The sequence below is a fragment of the Empidonax traillii genome, unplaced genomic scaffold, assembly GCF_003031625.1.
Source record: "Empidonax traillii isolate 1590-97213 ecotype Southwest subspecies unplaced genomic scaffold, ASM303162v1 scaffold1047:size509089, whole genome shotgun sequence".
Taxonomy (NCBI): domain Eukaryota; kingdom Metazoa; phylum Chordata; class Aves; order Passeriformes; family Tyrannidae; genus Empidonax; species Empidonax traillii.
The window spans coordinates 265,999-285,626 of record NW_020956240.1 but is presented as its reverse complement, the minus strand read 5'-3'; the positions used below and the strand labels follow the sequence as shown (position 1 = coordinate 285,626).

At 39.5% G+C, this 19,628-nt stretch overlaps 1 long non-coding RNA gene across 1 annotated transcript; it reads left to right on the top strand.

The window, feature by feature from the left end:
* The first annotated feature begins 1,647 nt into the window (after nucleotides 1–1,647).
* Nucleotides 1,648–17,161, top strand: LOC114068361. Its single transcript, XR_003573582.1, has 3 exons — nucleotides 1,648–1,689; nucleotides 14,319–14,446; nucleotides 15,786–17,161. It is a non-coding gene; the product is annotated as an uncharacterized LOC114068361 (long non-coding RNA).
* Nucleotides 17,162–19,628: the final 2,467 nt, after the last annotated feature.

The window sequence follows — 19,628 nt, the reverse complement described above, 5'->3', positions numbered from 1 at the left end:
TCCTCTCACATTAGCTCCTTGTGAGGACCTCGTCTATAACAGCACGTTAAGACTGCAACTTCAGCCAAATGCCACGTACTTTCACTTTGCAGCAGTGGAGAAGGTGCAATAAGCAGACAGTGCATCAAAAATGGCACCTTGCACAGGAGATATTTTTGTAGCCTTATTTATATGTGTACGACCAAATTGTGCTGGCAGGTGAAAAATAGCATTGTAGAGAGTAGTTCAAGCTATGTTTTTCAGTATTTTAACTCAATGTGATGCTTCACCACGTTATTTCTGGTTACTTCTCTTTAAAGTGCTGAGAATAGGAGCATGTACTGATGTGTGTGAGATGCTCAACAGTGATATGAGGCAAAAAAATGACAGCTTGCATTTTGATCTGCATTTGCAGTGCATGGTGTTGGTATGAAGGGTGGGCTTTTCTGTGGAAATAAAGGAAGAGGAAGAAGGCACCCAGAGCTAAAAAGGAAAACCTGGAATTGGTTCTTGCACTTAAGTGAACAAGAATTGAATCTGAGGAATTGTACCTTGTGCGTTTAGTGTGCCAGGCAAAATTTCAAGGTCTTGACTTCCCTTGAAATCTCTGTGTCAGTTTTTAAAGTCTGACTGAAATTTTGTATGGTGAAACGACTTTGAATATTGTATCTCTCCATTTTCATACCTATATGTGTAGCAAGGGTCTTGTGTTAGGTTTTGTTTCCAATGACAGTGAAGCCATTTAAATTTGCTTTGTAGCCAAGACCTCTACTGATGCAAATGTGATTCTAGAGCAGGTTGTAGGGGTATAGCAATTTCAAGAAGATTTGAAGAACTGTACTTTTATCTACAGTTTCATGTAAGGTGACCTCCTACGAAGAAAAGAGTATTGATAATTTTATTTCTTCTTTTTTGTTGTTTTTGTTGTTTTACCTATACTTTAAGAGAGCTCTGAAGCTTCTCTGCTGCTTATACTTAGGTGCTGTCTACCCTGGATTTCTTTTCTTTTTTTTTTTTTTTTTAAATGAGAATTTATGCACAAAGAGGATATTAACCAAAGAACAAGAGACACTGCATGTTCTAAGGTAACAAAACACAATCAGGCCTGATTCAGACTGAGACAGGCACATGCTTTCACTAAGGCTGTTTGATACTTTTATTTTGAGCACTAAATTAATGCAGTTGCTTATCAGAAAATGGGAAGGAAAAGATGCGTTGAGAACAGGAAAATTTATCATCAAGTTGGCATTTCTGTTACTTCTAAAGTTAAAAGAACCAATCTCATCCAGTTTATCACACAAAGCATTTATTGTGACTTCAAAAAGATTCTGAGGGCTTGCAAAGTTAGACAAGTACTCTTATTTAACAGAGGTCCTCTCTAAGGTTTTGCATGACAGTACAAGTTGAATTAAGTTATTATCTCAGTATGATTATAGTGAGAGAGAAGTAAAAGCTTTGGTGACTGAGCTGAAACAGTAGGCAATGTGAACGTTATAAGAGGAAGAAGAAAACCTTTCCTTTTACATCTGTCATCTCAGTAATTTGGCAGGTTCATAAGAACCTGGAGGCAGGTTCATAATAATCCCCCTTTTATTCTTTGCACTTTTTTTTAATGCAGGATTGATTCTCCTGGATGAATGAAGGAGGGAAAGGATAGCTACAGAACAAGAAGCTGCTGTGCTGGAATTCCTTCAGGCTACCTCCTGGAAGGTGAGTTATGCCATGCCTTAGGAAAACCTTTCTTCTTCTAATGATTGATCACCTTTCCATAGTTTTAATAAAAGAGAAGTGAAAAAGTCAAATGTAGCATTGCCCAGACAGTGAGTCCCCTAAAGATGTTTGCAGTAACAATCAGGCTGTGCTTAATCTCCTCTGGAAATGTATTAGCACTCCAGGTCAGGTACTACATCTTTCCAGCGATGAGAGATTTGTCCACTGTTTCCCAATTCCTCTGTGCCCTTCCTTCAGCTCTGTCTTCAGATTTACTGTTACATAGCACTATCTTCATAAAACATCAGGAATTTTCCAAAAACATATTGCAAACATATTGCATATGTGACTTCACCCAGGCTAAAAAACCAAAGCACGACCTTCTCTTCCAGGCTTCCAAGGAAGGGGAAAGAATGAGCAGAAGTGATCTGTTGGAGAGAATTATTTTCTAGTACCGAGATCCAGGCCAAACACACTACTACCCTGCCCTAGTGCCACAGTGTTGTCTTTTTTTTTCTCGCAGCCACTGTAGCTGTTTTTACACACTAAATGTAATGTTTACTGTTATAGAAGTTCATCCAAAAGCCAAAATACACACCCTTCTGTCTTCCTTGGAATAATAGGTACATATGTTATGGTTAAGCTGAGTTAGCTCGCAAGTCTTAAGAGATGTGTCTGCAGCTATTTCTCAGTAACAGACATACTCTGTGACACTGTAACTGAAACTAACGTCTGGGCAGCTCTACAGGGCTCTAGAGATTTATAGTCTTTGAAAAGCTTTTGTACAACTATGGAGCTGAACTTTGAATCTGTAGATTTAAAATCGTGCTTATGCTTCCCTAAGTTCAGTAGTGCCCATCAAGAAGCCTTGATTCTAAGGGTGTCAGAGGGAACTATTCATTTTATTATGGTGTAAAATAAGACCTTTCCTACTCTTGTGAGAAAGATGCTAAAACTTTTCTCTGTGGTAACCTCAGCAACTTGGGTTACAAGAACTGCAGTACTTAGTATTTTGTGTGTCCGTAACCTTTCCTGGTGTAAGGAATGGTGGCACAATGAAAGCTATGCTTTAGGTTCTAGTTCATCTTTAATCAACTGGAGTAAATCGTGTTCACATCAATACTTTGTAAATTGCTCACATTTCTTTTATAGACCTTGCTGTGGTTTTCAAGATTTTTAAATTAGAGAACTTCTCAATCTGTATTTGCTGATCAGATTTCTGTACGACACACATAAGTGAATGTCACATAGTATTCAGCAGGGTTTTTGAACAGTTACAGTTATCAAAGTAGAAATCTTAGGAAGGAAGTAGCTGTATTGGTGCCACTGCCCAACACAGGATTAGCCCGAAGGCAGTGACAGGGAGGGTTATGATGCATATGTGGAGAGTCAAAAGGGGGCTTTAGGACAGGAAAGCAGTTTCCATTGAAAAAGTATTAAGTTCACCCTTTCTGACAAGGAAGATGACCCTTATAAGAATTGTGGACAGTACACAAGAGGGGTGTTGTGGTCATTTTAAATCTGGCAGGTTGGGACTCATGATGATCCCTGGCTGAGGCATTTTTAGCCTGGCACTGTAGGACTAGTTTACCACCTGGTGGAACTCTAGGCTTATTGCACCATCTTAATATCACCCTTACACTCTACTGCAGGGGTAAGGTCGGGAAGGAATTTTACAGTAAAGAAGATAAACTGATTTTCCTGCCTTGCCTCCCAAAAACTGATGGTAAGGCCTGTTTGGTACATTATTTGCTGTCAAGATACTCTTTCCTCACGCTGTTAGTGCATAGAAGTTATAACTACAGGTTTTGCCATGGCCAATATTCAATTACCAGATCTAACTATTTGACCTGACTAAAAGCAAGCCAAATCCAAAAGCAAGATGCCAGATGATACTTCTGCCAGATACCTTCCCAGACTATGCATGTTTTCACTTGAGAGATTTCCTGGATCTGGTGTGACAGATCTAGTTAGTGACTATAAACAGGTCTCTTCTAAGTGTTTGTTCAGTCTCTGTTGAGGATTTTCTGCAGCTAGAAAATCCTTAGGCAAAGAGCATGGTGGTTTGTAGGGCTGTCTAGAACACAGCTTCTCTTAGCATTGTTGATGGCTTCTCATTCTTGAATATCTGAAGAGACAGTGAAGACTTTTTCCTGTATATGCCATCAGGCCTCCCAAAGGTCTCTTCTCTAGGGTGGAGAATCCTAACCCTTTAGCTCCTTGAATGGTGACCACTGTCACCTTGTGCAAAGTATGTGTCAGGAACACATCGGTTACCTGTGAAAGGCATGTATTTCTCAAGTGAAACACTGCAGATCTGCGTCAGCAGCTTAGGGGATTTCTAAACTAACCCACTGTCTTTAGTGGTTTTCTCTTCTCTCAGAACTCTGAGAAAGAACAACGTTTTGTTTCTGCCTGGTTTGAAAAAGAGCACCTTAAAAGGCCAGCTAATGAATGTCTCGGCAGCACTCTGATTTCAGTCTTGCCCTAAGAGAGAATCATCATCTGTTGAATCACAACTTTCACTTGCTTTGTTCCCTGAGTTTCTTAACCTTTCTTCTCACATTGGTCTAGCTCTGTGGATGGGGCAATGTCACCAAAGCAAAATATCACACTAGAGATGAGCCTAGGGACTGTAGGGACAAGTCTAGACAGGAACCTCGGGACTGGGCTAGAGTGGAGAAATGGAGCAGGCCCCATACAGATGAGGCTATTTTGGAGGAGAGCAGACAGCAAAGGCAGAGAGCAGAAGTTTCTAGGGGAAGTTTGTGACAGTTAGTTTGGAAACTACTAACATTTTTTAAAAGTTGGTTTTCCAAAGTGGGCTGAACTACTGCAAGGGAGTCCTCTTGGGTAGTGTGGTTTGCAAGGGCTGAAATGGATTAGAGTCAGTGTATTGAAAACCACAGAATCAGTTTCTTACTGAGAAGAGTGTCTGTCCAGAACTTCCTCTCTACAGCTCCCTACCAGAGATCTCAAAAATGCTGATAAGGTGTAGGACGTTGTAGGGCAGCTGCACCATCTCAGCCTCAGACTTCCTTTTTTGTTTATTTAAGTAACTTGGCCTTCTTGCCAGAGCATGCCTTGTCATGAGGCATTTAATTGTCTTTTCAGCTTTTAGACGAGTGTCCCAAACAATACTGGATCTCAGCACTGCATTATTTTCCCTTTTGGGAACTTCTTCAGTTTCATTCTTTTTCAGTGTAATAAAACCCAGAGCCCTGCCCCGATGCCATCCTTCCCTGTTCTTCAAAACTGCTTTGAAAATCCCTGGCTAGACTTATCACGTGCTCATCACTGGTTTTCCCCAAAGGTTCTGTATCTCGTGGTAACACAAGCCCTTAGGATTGTTGTCTGGATAGTACTTCTCATGAGAGAGCTGTTTTCTACTCACTCTTGTGTAAAACTGCAACTTTTCATTTCCCACAAGTGTCAAACTTTTCCTCTCTCCTGGAGATAAAGGCATGATGCACTAGCTGAATAGTTCCATTGCCTCACCCTGGTATTAGTCTAATCCTTCTCCATCATTGTGATCTGTTTTGTTATATTTAACTGTAAGAACAGATATTGGACAAACAATATTCAGCAGTCTTAGAACTGTGCATCAAGTCCTTGTGGAACATTATTTGAACTGTCCAACGTAACAGAAAATGGAATTATTTTTAGTACTGCTGTAACATTTCTCTGGATAATTCCAAGCATTTTATCAGGGTTAATACTTCCTATTAGTACTCTGGAATTATGGAAGATACTGCTCTAAAAACATAGTGACTCATTCCCGCTACCTTTTCATGGCATTTTTGTCAGCTTCATGAAAGCATGAACATTTTAGAGTGCAGAGAGGTTCCTCGAAGAATAATCTTGGAATACAGAAAATAGACAAGGTTTTTTAGTTCTTATCATTTTTAAACTGACTGATTTCTTGCTAATTTGAAGTCAATGTTATCTGTAGCTCAGTTATTTCAGTTGCACTTTTGTAAAAGACAAATTACTTAACTGTTCACAGTTTTATATGTTTTAAGTTTTGCTGTAGTCTTTCTTGTGTAATTTTTGAGAAGTTCTCCATAAACTCAGATGGAAAGTTACAGCTTGCATTGAACAGTTTGATATATTTAATTGACTTGTTCAGCACTGAGGAATTTGGATCTTGAAAAATGTCTCCACTAGCATGTTTTCCAGCCCTTCCTGGAAGTACTGGAAGGTGAACTCTAACAGCTGTCATTCATTAGCTCGAGCAGTTTCTTTGTTTCAAGTACAAAACCCTGGGCTTATTCTGCAGAGAATCCTGCTGGATCCCTGCAGAGTTTGGTTATTATTTAGTAAGTTCAGAAACTGTTGAGATTCCATGTAATTCTTTTTCTGAAAGTTTTCCCAATAATTTGTAGGCATGGTGATGGCAAAAGATAAAACCTATGTTTTATCTTTATGTTCTTTGTTTTGTCTCAGATCCCCTTCTTCATTTCTACATTTAGTCCCTGCTCCAGCAGAGTGTTGTGGGACAGATAGTGGTGATAGTGGTTCTACTGCTGATGACCTGGTATTTAACATATGGTCTGTAGGTGATTAGGGAGGGGATTATTCTATCACAGAACAAGAAGTCAGAGTGCCTATTGAAATTACCAGGCAGCAGCTTTAAATCAAACACAGGCAAGTTCTCTTTATATAGCACAGTAGAAATAAACCAAGACTGATAGGCACAGGGTGTTACAGAGACCAGGGTTGCATATGGACTTAAAAAATGAATTAAAAAAACCAGAGAGGCTTTTACATGCACAGATGCAAAACCAGCCTCTGGCTCTGGCTGTCCCTGAACACCAAATTACCAGATCTCACTAGGGTATATTAAAGGAAGAGTCAATCATGTCCTGTTTTTCATACTCTTTCCCAAAGTACCCATCCCTGGCCACTGACAGAGGAAGGAGCCTGGGTTTTTACAGATTTGGTCTTTTTCATTGTGACTGTCCTCATGCTATTGATCCCCTATATCTGTGAAGGANGCACAAACACATCTCTTGACCTAAACATATTCCCTAGACTAAAAGTGCATTAGATCCTGGGATGGTTTGAGAAGAAAGAGTAAAACAGCATCAAATTACTCTTAATTCTGCTGTGGTCTTATTTGCTTAGCTAACAAATATTCAGGGATAGCAAGAAAAAGTCTGGCTCCCAATATAGTCCAATGCCAAGAGTGTAATCCACAGTTTGTTCTTAATCCCATGAGGATCGTCTCAAATGTTTCCAGTGCTTTTGGCAGGAATATTAAATTACAAAATCTAGGATACTTGCCAGAAACAGAAAATAGGAGGTTCACAGTAAAGGCAGTCCCCCTGCTCTATGCTTCTGCAGGAGCAAAATGGCCTGTCAATATGCACTATTACTTTGAAAATAAATTAGAAGGCCATAATAAGACACTTCTCATAAGTGTCTTACAGCAATCCATTCCAATTAGCTCCTAGTACTAAAATATGCACTGTTTGTTGCCTATTGATGACAATTCAAAGAAGTAAGTGAAACTGGCCATCTTGTCAGCATATTGAGCTTTTCTTTTGAGCTAGAAGCACTTATCTGTCTCATTTCTGACTCAGGCTGGAACCTGAACTCCAGAGCTTGACTTCTGCTTTGTCTGTTGGTTGGAAGGAACTTGCGGAATACAGTGGGGCTGTTTCTGATTCACTCTGATACAACCAAGGCCAGAGTTCAAAAATTGCTGGTTTTGTTGAATTTACCATAAGAAGGTATTTATACTTTTGTAAAATAAATCCTGGACTATACAACGAATTCCAAGAAGAGAAAGTGTGAGAATGGTAAGGACTTGTTTTCTGTATGTCAAGCCTCCTTTGTGACTCTGAGGCATGAATTACATGCAATCAATACTTGCTTTATTTGTCAAGGTGAAATCCCAATTTTCTTTAGAGAGTGAACTTTTGGCCATTTCTCATGAAATTGCTATAGCAGGGTACTGGCTTGGGTATTTTGGTACTTGGGTACTTTTTGCTCTCCACTACCAAAAAGGACAAATTACAAACTGTTTAGTTAGCTGATATTGGAAAATTTTCATCTTACATCAGACATGTTGACTTTGACACATTTTCCTTATTTCAGAGACACTGGAACGTTGCGCATAGAAACTGTGGATGCCCCATCCCTGGAGGTGTTCAAGGCCAGGTTGGATGGGGCTCTGAGCAACCTGGTCTAGGGAAAGGTGTCTCTGCCTGTGGCAGAGGGAGTTGGAACTACATGACCTCTAAGGTTCCTTCCAACCCAAGATATGCTACAATTCTGTGACTCTCTCTGTCCCACATGGCTGCTTTTCAGGGTCTGTAGAGGAGTGTCTGACATTCTCATCCCTTCTTGGCTATCCTCTAGTTGTTTCTGCAAGAGATAGAAACACCAATGATTTATTTAGTAATACATTTGAGTTTTATTACTCGATTTGTATTCTCTTCCTCATGCTTTATCAAGAACTGTCCTTAACATCAGCTAGTGATTTAATTTAGAAATTCCAGCTGTACCTTACCCAAAATAAACATCTTTCAGAATACAAAAGGTGTATAAATGCCACTTTATTGGCCATAATTTTAACATAACAGGAGTCTGAGCTTCAGCCTCTAGATTTTTCACAGTGCCTACCTCATTCAGGTCCACTGATGTTATGATGATGTAAACAAAACATGATGTAGTTACATAAAGCTGGTAACAGTATTTTATTGCCACACTCTTCAGCACCAATGCTAAGAAGTCTTCATGGACAGTGCTGTACTTTGCTGGTGCCTCTCAGTAGACAAGTCTACTAACTCAGGCGTGAACACTGCAGAATCAGTCTCATTTTCTGTCAAGAATGGAGTGGCTGAAAAACACTCTCCTCATCTGTATCACAGTTGTGCTTTTTTGTGGTGTCAGGAAAGGGAGGAGAGGAGGAAGTGTTGACCTCAGAACTTCTTCCATGCTTCTCTTTCTTGCTTTTTATTGGTCTGAGAGATATTTATGTCTGCCAGCCGGGGCTCACCTGCAAATGCATGTCTTGTCTTACAAAGCTGATTGACTTCTTAGGGTTCTTAGAAGACCTCTACATGCTACTGAATTTGCACCAGCTATGCTGGAAGCCACATCCTGTCTCACGTGCATAGTTACAGCCACAAACGGAAAATAGAACACATTTTACACTTGTTGCTCAAGACAGCATCTACCTTGTTATTTTGATTCTTTCTACAGCTCTGTTCAGATGAAAGGGGTTTGAAAGAACACTGAAACTAGAGGGAAGGTGACAAGTACATGGAGGAGCAATGCACACTCTGCCTCTTTTGTAAAAAAAGGGTTCTGGAAAGCTTTGTAGGCTTGTTAAACCCACACGTTTTTCAGAGAAAGACAGGCATGTGTTCAAGGAAATGTTGCTGGCAACATTGAAGTTGCTTAAAAAGATAACAGTACTGCTTTCTAAGCATAATTTCCTCTTCATTTGAGTTATAAAACGCTAGTTACTTTCATCACAGAAAACTCTAAGATACATTTTTCTTGTTAACCATATACCTAGTGATAATTTTTGTCCTGCTGAAGATTGACTTGACCCTTTGTTAAAATAATACCACAGGTAACTTGTTAGTGTTTAGGAGAAGGGCAAAAGCAGTAGTATTGAGAGAGAAGAAAATTGAGGCTTCCAACTTGTTGTTGTCAAAAATGTATGTGACCGAGTGACAGCCTAGTCATCTAAATTCCATACAGCAGTTATTTTGCTTTGTGCCCTCTGTTTGCAAAAGCTTGAATGCTTAAGTTAAAGTATGTGAAAACAAGTTATGTACATAGGCTGAAAAAGATACCTGTCAAAGGCTATTGGCAAGGCATTTGGATCGTCATGCAAACTCCAGTTCTTCAGCTGCAGTGTTTGCTGAGCACTTGTGAAGGAGCATCGACCATTTCATGTGCCTGTACTGCAGTGGTATGGTGGCATTGTAAGGCGAGGGATTAAAATACATAAAAAGTTGAGTGCCTGGGACATCTGAGGCTAAAGCAGACCCACTAAACATACTGGATAATTAGCTTCACTGTAGTCAGAGGCAAAATACCCAGCATTCAAACAAGAAATGCTGGCCCCTTTTCTGTGTACCAACAAAAAATGAAACAAAATTAACTGGAGCACAATCTCAGATAGGCTTGGAGTCCTAAATGAAAGAAAGAAAAAGGACACAAATTCAGTAACTGAATCCAAAGCCTCCAGTAAGTCTCAGACTCAGCATGGGAGGATCCAGGGAGAGTGGAGCCCAAACCTCTTTTTGCAAATAAGAGGAGTGCCTTACTGAAGGAAAAGAGCGCTAACATGGCTGATTTTCGTGTGCTAAAACATGTCTTTGAACTGAAGTTCTAGTTGACTTCAGTGGAGTTTTGCCAAAATAGATCTGTATTAGGCACTGAATGGGATTTCAGGACTCCAGGTTCGTCGATATACTTTATTTATCAGCCCTTGTGAAATTGTGGTAATCACTTATCTTCTCATTAGGAAGTGACTCTGTAATGATACTCTGTGCTTCTTATTTTATATTGTGCAGAGTTGGTAAAAAGCCTTCACACCCCAACTTTTAGTGGATGGTTGCACTGGTTAGTGCTGGCTTGAAAATAAATAGCAGCAGCTTGGGACTCACACTACTTTTCTTTTTATTTGTTTCTTTGTTTGTTTGGGTTTTTTGCGTTGTTCATGTTGGCTGTTGTTTCATTATAACAGCCTGGATAGTATGTGGGGTACTTTAACTGAGAAAAAATCGGTCATCCATACATTTTCTTATTAGCGTTCTTAAGGCATGTTGGTCAAATCATACTAACTATAATGACTGAGCAATGATTAATGAACCCTTTGGAGAACGTAGATGAGTTCAGCTTCACATTCTGATGAGCTACCAACATTTTCTGTGAGCTTCAATATCTGGGAGATTTGCTAGGCCCTATTAAAACAACTTGGTTTCCTGCTAGCAGACTGTATGCCTTAAAGAAATTATTGCCAACCAGATACTCTGGCCACAGGATCTTAGAATGTGTTCACTTCTTAAGCCTCATATTAAAGGATGCTGGGGACCTGCAGCCCTAGTTCTCATTGCTGAGAGCTATTTCCCTTTGGGACTTCTGAAAGCTGGCACAATGTGTGCCAGTGAGGATCCAAAAAGGACTGTGTGACATTCGGTAATAAGCAGCCTGGGGACTCAACCAGTCTTCCTATTCTGCATTTCTGGAGTGTGTAATATTATAGGGGTCTGGATCTGAGTGTCTCACGAGCTATGCAATTCACTAGATATTAATAGTAGTCATAACTAAGGAATATAGTTTGGCTGCTTCTGGTTTCATCAGAGCGAAATTTCAAATCTTGCAGAGCTGAATGTGGAAATCCAGAGTCTCTAGACCTCACCCTTCATTATTTGAGCAGCAGGCCATGCATTGCAGTAGTTACTCAGTTCTATACACTGAGTTCCTCATGAAGTAAAATAAAAACTATGAGATGGGAAAAAGCTACTTCATGCAATTTCTGTTGTTTTGTTTGCTCAAATGGCATTTACAACTCTGCAGTGTACAGTTGGAAATGAGGTCTCCTACTGCCAGGTCCTATACAAGCATGCTGGAAGGCACCATCTTTTCCACACAATTCTCTTTAAATGATATTGCCTGTAAAATTCGTATTTGGGCACTGAGATTATCAGCAGAGCTGAAGGAGAAGTTAGGAAATGCCACATTAACCAAGCGCCATCCATTCAGAGATGACTCAAAGTCACAAGATTTATTTAAAAGATGTTATAACTTAGAGTTCTTCTCTATTTGCCATCTTGCCCGGGGATTCAGATTTTATAGCTTTAGATCTTTAACCATGCTGATAAAAGACTACTTTTATGGAGGGAGTTGAAGGTCATGGGCAGTCATGTGGTTGCATGAGTTAACCTTCCGACAGAAACACCAGATATTACAGTACTTAGCAAGGTGGAGTAGCATTATTGTCCTTTTAAATTGCTTTTCAGCACCAGTGAAAGACGGTATTTCTAGTAATTCTTCCTAAGAATATGAATGGACCTTCTTGTTGCTGTAATCTCAAGAAATGACAATGAGTCTTCCTTGCGGCCATAGGGAGATCACATTTTGCAGCATGTGGGGGTTAAAACATTTCTTAGAGCAGCATGCTTGTGCGTAAATGAATGCTTCCTTAACAGGAAGTCCACGTTTCTTTGCAAGGCCTCATGTGTGTCCAAGCAGGACTTGCAAAATACCAGCCATGAGGCACTCTCATGACACTGAAAAATTAAAAGTGAATGTTGCAGAAAACGTAAGGAAGTACGCTATGTAACCATCCTCTTTTTATTCTACTCTTGATGGCTCATCCTCTGTGAGCAGCAGTATTACAATTTTTCATGATAGTAAAAATGGAGTCTGAGCGAATTGATTCCAAAATCTCCTTGCTGGCCGCGGTGTAGCCTAAAAGCCACACATAGCTAAATGATAAAATGCAAAACCTCTGTCAGCATTTCCTCTCTGCTGACAGTCAGCACAAGTGGACCTCACAGCAGGTCTGCAACCTGTCATGCTAGTGGCCCCATACTCAAAGGCAACATAAGTCCTGAGTTCAAAGTCTTGAACTTATATGAACCTTACTTATATAGGGAAGGAGTATCATGAGTGCATCTGTGCTTTATTTCTATTCCCCGGTGTGCAGGTTAAACCAATCTAGTATCAGAAGATACTAGATTATTTAGATCAATATACCTTTATTTATTTCTTCTTATTGAAGTGAAAGTTGCATGCATACATCATTTATCAATTTTTTATCATTGCCCAAAAGATAAAAGTTACATTTATGCACCAGAAGGTGGCATATGATGAACTTACGTTGGCATGTACCTAAAAAAACAGTGAAGACAAATTCCAGATAGAACTCTGTGTAAGCATCTTTTGTTCAACTATGATCTTTTCTACAAATTTTAACTACTGTAGGCAACCCAAAGTTACACTGGCCTTATGGCTGGTCTTAACTTAAGATGCCCTTTGGTTTTGTGGTTTGGGTATGGGGTTCTGGGGTGGATTTTTTTGAAGGGTATGTTAAATAATCTAAATTGCTTTCATTCCTTATGGACAAAAGAAAAGCAATAGCAATTAAAAAAACAATATAGAGACTAAGAAGATAGAGAAGGCTACAGTTTTAAGGTTGGGAAAGCTTGAAATCAGGGTGACATAACATTCTTGAGGTCACTTCAGAGGCCCCAGCAAAGCAAGATTTCCTGGCCACTTTTCACAGTTTATTCACGCCTACATGTTTGTATAAGTCAGGGAAAAACATGCATGAAGGGGAGAAGAGAGAGAGAGGAGGCTGTTGTATTCTCGAGCCTATGTGACTATTCCACAATCAGTCTGTGGCTGTGCCTCCAAGTGTTCAGATACACAGGGCTCAATTCTCCCTTTTGGTAAGCAGAGTTTAGATTTAAGCCTGAGGATGTATGTGTTCCCAGACCTTGGACCATGCACTGGTACATAATGCCAGATCACATAAGCAACCTGAAGGGATGTAGGGACCTCACCAACTGTGAAGCCTATGTGGCATAATCTGTTCCCTGTAACAGTACGCAACAGGCAGCCACAATGGTGCTAATGGCAGCAGAAAGCAGCCTGTATCCCAGGTAAATTTTCCACAAGTGAAAAGTGAATTGTTTAAGTCTGCAAATTGTATTGACAGTTCCAGCCTAGTAAACATTTGGGGGATTTGTTTATTATTTTTATAGCCATTCAGGTAGCAAGCATTATTGGAGACATTCTGGAGTATCTTGCTGTTTTCTTCTCTCATTTCAGTTTTCTTCCTTTGCTGTATCTCTTTCTATCACTGTCTTTTCCCTTCAGCTCACCTCTGTTCACTCTGTTCTTTCTACTCTCCTGACAGATCAGTTTTCTCACCAGCATACACTAACCTGAGTATCCTGGGATGTACTGCATGTATATGGCCATAGCATAATACATGGCAATATGTGAAACCATATGGTGTGACGGAGAAACTGTGTAGAACCATGCATTTATTTTTGTTGCATGTAACCATGTATTTATTTTTGTTGCATGTGTGTTTATTTTAATAATGTGAGGTCTCACGTAGAAAATTATTTTAACCTAGACATGTAACACTCACCTAGTTGTCCATCTTCTAGCTCTGCCATTATTCAGTTTTTATTGATGCAGACAGACTGGAGAGTGCCTGGATCTGAAGCAAACCTCATTAAATATTTTCTCCAGCAGTCTGGTTGACAGTGCAGCAAGTTCATAACCCCAGTTAATGAAATCACACAAAAGCAGGCTTTCTCAACCAGTTAGGCTTTAAGTATAACAGTTTTTATGCCTTCTATCTCTGTTCATTCCACCTTGTCATAATCTTTTCCAGATTATTACCACATGCTGTCTAATTCAAAAAGTCTTCCAATGTTTTATCTACATTTTTCCAGGAAAAATCCCATGTCATGGCCCTTCTTAAACAATACAGTCCATTATCTGTTGTTAATTTAATTTCAGATTGTCAGTACAACCTAGTCAGAGTAAAGAGAGTGAGTGGGTAGACACTTGGCATGAGGATCATTGTTGAGATTCTGAAGGTTAATAAATGCATAAAGAATTAATCTTTTCCCATTCAGTCAATGAGGAAAGCTGCAGTGATCAAAATGGAAAGAATACCAGAAAAAACAACACTGGATTAAAACAATTGTGCAAAGACAGATCTGCTTCACAATCATTGGCTTTGGGAACAGCTAGTTGCCTAAAGGTAAGTTTTTCTTCTGTTTTGTGGTTTGTTTTTTTTTTTTTCAGGACCAATGCTGTGTTTGGTAATTTTTATAAGACTTGAAGTGTTATAGTTAGAGGAGATGTGTTTGATCCACTGATTCAGGAGCTGGGAATCTTCCTGACTTACTACATGTCTAAAGTAGCATATCTAATGTTATTATAAAGTATTTCATAATGGCAAAGTATCTTTGGAAGTATTGTGTGGCTAAAATGACTTATGGGTAGTTTTGTTCCACTGACTGGAAATGCTCCAAGTGGTATTACAGCACACTGCAGGAATAAAGCTAAAAACCAGCTAAGAAAGATATAGCTCTAGAGAATTTTCTTATGTGATATTTAAACATGTTTTTCAAACTTGCATGTGATAATTCTGTTTGAATGCCACAAGCGTTATTTTAAGCTGCCCTCTGCACATTGACTCAGAAAGGGGCATTTGTCCCCACAGTTTTACAAGAAAGCCTACAAAGCAGAGGAAAAGCAATCCTTATGAAATCAGTAGGACATTTTATTTGGTAAGAAAAACAAGAGCATGGTACAGTAATATAGTACTTGCATACTTGTGCATATATGGGCCTGTCTGATCTCAAGGTGACTATGGCTAGGTTAGTCAGAAGCATAGTACAGTGGGAATGGATTTGGGGAGCCAAACAGTGCTGAAGGCTGAGTGTCTACACTATCTGCTTTTTTAAGGTAGTTGATATGGACTGGCTCTTGTCAGGTCCCATGGGCTGACTGCCCCTTAGCAGCTGGAGTATCCAGGTTGAGCTCATCAAGAATGTCTTCTGATTTTGTTTTGTCCAAAAGAAATCCAATTCATGTGCTCTGGGGCTGTTCTGCACCATGAACCCAAGTGCTGAATGTGGGAGCTATTGTGATGCTGTCTGAAAAGCACCTTCCTGATTTTAACAGGAATGCTAATGTAGGCACCCCTCCTCAGCTGCCAGCTACACTAGATAAAATCATAATGCAATATTGATGTTTTCATTTAATTACAAGGCAGGTTTATCAAGTTCCTCACAGGAGCATTGGGTAAAATTCCTGTTTGTGATTACTGTCAAGGGCTTCATTGTTGACTGATTTCCCACTTTTCAGCCCAAGTGAAATAGTCTTTAAAGATGTATTGAAAACTTTGTACTTTGTACCTTTGTATCTTCTTTTGTTCCCTTTTGTAAAGCCTAACACTTAGTCCACTTGAGGACTGAGTGTTTCAGCGGCTTTCGAGAGACTTCTAGTGGTTTAGATCAAGCTCAGAGATTCTACACCATACAAAAAAAGCATTTTCAGAATTGTTTAGGGTTTTTTTCTCTTTTGTATCTAAGGGCTTTTTTGGAGGGCAGATCCTGGGATCAGGGGAGTCTCCTTCCAAGTGGCTGAAGAATTGGACAGAAATCAGGGACATGTGTGGTGAAAGGAGGACTGAAGAGGGAGGGAAGCCTTTTGTATGTGTGTTATTCTTTTCATAGGGAGGAAAAATAAAATATGATACTAAAGGATAAGATGCTTGAGAAGAAAAACCAAAGCATGGGAATGGACAAGCTCTAGTGCAGAACAGGAAGGAGGGAGCTTAGCAAGAAGATACGAAAGAGAACAAGACTACTGAAAGGGCATCTGTGTAGACAAGAGGTAGATTGCATCTCATTGGATGAGAAAATACAGAAATCACCAATTTGAACAAACTGGTACATCATGAATGTAGCTCGAAATTTGTGGAAATTAGACTTCTCTGTTGTTTTTATCTTCCACTGCTAAGAAATTTGTGGTATACCAGCTGAACCTTAACCAAGAGATCTGATTTAAAACCCAAAATGGCTATAATGAAGGGAGGAGAGGGAATAGTGGGTGTACATGTGTGGTTCCTTAAGTGTGTAGTTGACTGTTCCCCCTGGTTGTGTCTTGTGGTTTTATTACAGAGAGCTAAAGTATGATCCTGTAGAGGAGGTAGATCAAGAAGAGTTTAAGGCTTTTCCAGATAGCTTAACTCTTTCTTAAAGGTGGCCACTTACTGTGTAGAAAGCTTCAGAGCTTCCATTCCACGGGTGAAAGGAGAATGTTAATAACCAGACTACTAAGTTTCAGATTTAACAGCAGTTTTGCCTCTGTTAGTTCCTTTAAACTTTGGCCATTAAGTCATCTGCTGTGGATGTTACTGGGAGATCCAAGCTCAAACAGAAATACCTGGGTTGTGAAGCTGTGCTGGCCAGTGTACCAAAGCTACAACAGAGAAACAAACTCTCTCTCTTTCTTTTTTTTATTTTTTTCTTCTGAGTTCATTGCAGTTTTTTCTCTCTTGAGGTGTGTGTGGGTCACCTAATAAGAAGTACTCTAAAAGCTGCTGGTGTTATGAAGATGGTGTTTATAGACTGTCACTATGATAGCAGCAGCCAGCTGGGTCAAGTGTCACAGACCAGACCACTCTTGTCTCCTGAAGGTGTTTTCCTTTGTAGGAATCATTAGTGCAACTTTACACTCATTGAGTAACTCAAACAGTGAAAACTTGGACTGGTTTTGTAGCCACTTACATTAACAATGTCTTTCAGCTACGTCCTTCTTAGACTTTAGGGAGTGTGACAAATCCTTGGTAGGTCACCACAGATTGCTTTCTACAATTGTTTGGCAGCTCTTGAAAATCTGAGTCATGTCCTTTCCTGTTTCCAAGTTTCACTGGTAAATTTCCCCTTAGTACTTGACATCTCGCTACTCCAGCAGTTTCCATGCCTAATCATTGTTTATTTCTATCTTTTTATATTGTTAATTGCATTTTCTGTTCCTTTTCAGCAGGTGTAATTGTCAATCAAATGTCAAAGTGGAGATCTTTCATCCTTAATTTTTTTGCTTTACAAAAATAAGGGTTGCCTAAAGTTCGTAGTAAAGAATTTAAACGTGGGAGCAGAATTGTTTTAGACCACACCACAGACAAATACCAGGGTGGTCAAACCCTGCTTTTTGTTTGCCCAAACAGCTTGGCTGTCTCTCTGCTGCCTCTGAGGATTGTAGATACACTTCATCTTAAAGATGCTGGTAGAGTAACTAATCTGATGTCATCTCTACAGAATTCCAGTTTATGGTATTTGAGTTTAAGAAGTTATTTATTAGTCAAAGGTATAGGTTAGTTGTTGTTTTATTCTTTTCCCCTTCTGTTGTTTAGGGAAAGCTGGTTTTGCTCAGTCTAATCAGCTCAACATTGAATCTTCCACATTCTCAATAAAACTGATCCCTAAAAAAGTGAGAAAGTAGTGAGGTGAAACCAGTTGTGGCAGTGGTCATTCTAAATAAAGTTTTGCAAATCTCCACATGTGATTTTTTCACTGTAGTTTGAATATGTTTTCCCCCTTAAGTATCTTCTATTTTTCATGGCAAATACTTTTGGAAATGCATATTTTTTAAGTCAAATTTTAAATTAATAAGAGGCTTTTCCTCTTCAAACCAACCATTGCAGTATCTTCAGACTAGTATTTGCCTATCTGTCTTTCCAAAGACGCAATTTGATGCTTCCCAAATCAGAGACAGGAAGGGCGAGCAGTCAGTTCCTATTGCAGATGACTCTGAAAATGAACAATTCTGTTTTCATTCCAAATGACCAATGGAAGATAGTTGCTAAGCTCTCCATAGAACAGCAACCTGAAAAAGTTGGCTTGCTATGTTAAAATGTAGGCTTCCAATTTCAAAAGCCCCTGGGTTTGTCATAGAAGCTGGGGCTTTTTGCGTTCTCTTTCAGCCCATGTAGTGGGATGGCAGGAGAGGGAGGAGAGCATCTGAGATTCTTTGATTTCCAGACTTCTGGGGCAAGAAATCTGTAAATCCTGGACACTCCTTCCCTGGAGGGCTGCCAGAATCTGTAGGGCTTCTAATATTCCTGACTCTGAAAAAAAAAAAAAAAAAAAAAAAAAAAATCTGCTCAGGGCGCTGACTGTAGGCCAAAACACCACAGAAGCACTCCCCAAAATCTGTCTGCTGAACTTCTGAGGATTTCAATGAGTAAATCAGCAAGAGTTCAAGCAGGATCCTAAGGGAAAAGTGCCTCTTGACTTTGATTTAAAATGTATTCCTTGTAAGTTCCCTAACAACTTTAATAGCAGATGAGGAGAAGCAAGCAGTCTGCGTTAACAGTAGCTGAACATCCCAGGGAACATTGCCAGCAGTGACTGGCTGCAGTCAGATGCAGCTGATACAAGCCTCCTCACAGAATTTCTGCCTCTTGGTGTCTCCCAGTGACGTCACATCTGTACTGGCTTAAAACTAAACTGACCCCCTTCCTTAGTTTTACAGCTACAGCTTGTTCTGATCTTCTTATTCCTAAGCTCTGAAATGCTTTCAGAGTCATCTGACAGTTGTCCACAGGACACATTGATTCCAGCAATTGAAAACTGATCTGGATCATGATGTGTCTGAACTCAACTGCAGTATTGGCTCAAACTCTCCTTTTTCAGACACTTTGGACATAGATAGACATTAATGTCAAAAACCAGGTAATGTTTGTTGAAAAATTAACTAAACTGTGCACTGTCAAAAAAACACTCTTTTCAACAATTTTTAAGTCACCTTTTTCTTTCCCTTCATATAGCCTTGTCTTCTGCCTCTGTCCTGAAAAATCAAGATGTATATCATCATTTATGTGGCAGCAGTTTGGTGTCTTGGTCAAGACATGACTGAGGACAAGCCAATCAACTTTTTTTGTTTATAGAAAGCAAAAAGTTTCCACTTCTAATGTCATGATGTGCCACTCTGTTGCATTCATTTTGTAGAAGCTTCTTAACAGTGAAAGACATTTTCATAAATTTTAAGAGAGCACTCTAAAAATATCAGGCAAGCTCTATTAACAAGTGATAAGTTAGTATCAAGGTTTAAGTAATCACTCACTTTGCAGGCATTTTAGATGGAAGAAAATCTGCTCAGAAAGCAAGCTGTGCCACCTACCACACTTGCTGAAATACTGTCTTTTCACAAGAAGACACAGCAATAGATGAATTCCTATTGGGAGAATAGCCTGTTGGAGTAGAGAATTGGAAACACTGGAAAGAGTAAAGGTGAAGAAGCTCTGTCTTGAAAAGCTAAAGTCTTACGAGTCCTCTTCTTTCTTAAAATATATATTTAATTCTTGGTATGACATCTGCAAAGACCACCTCTGCTTCTGTCAAAAATTAAACTACTGCAACCGTTAGCAT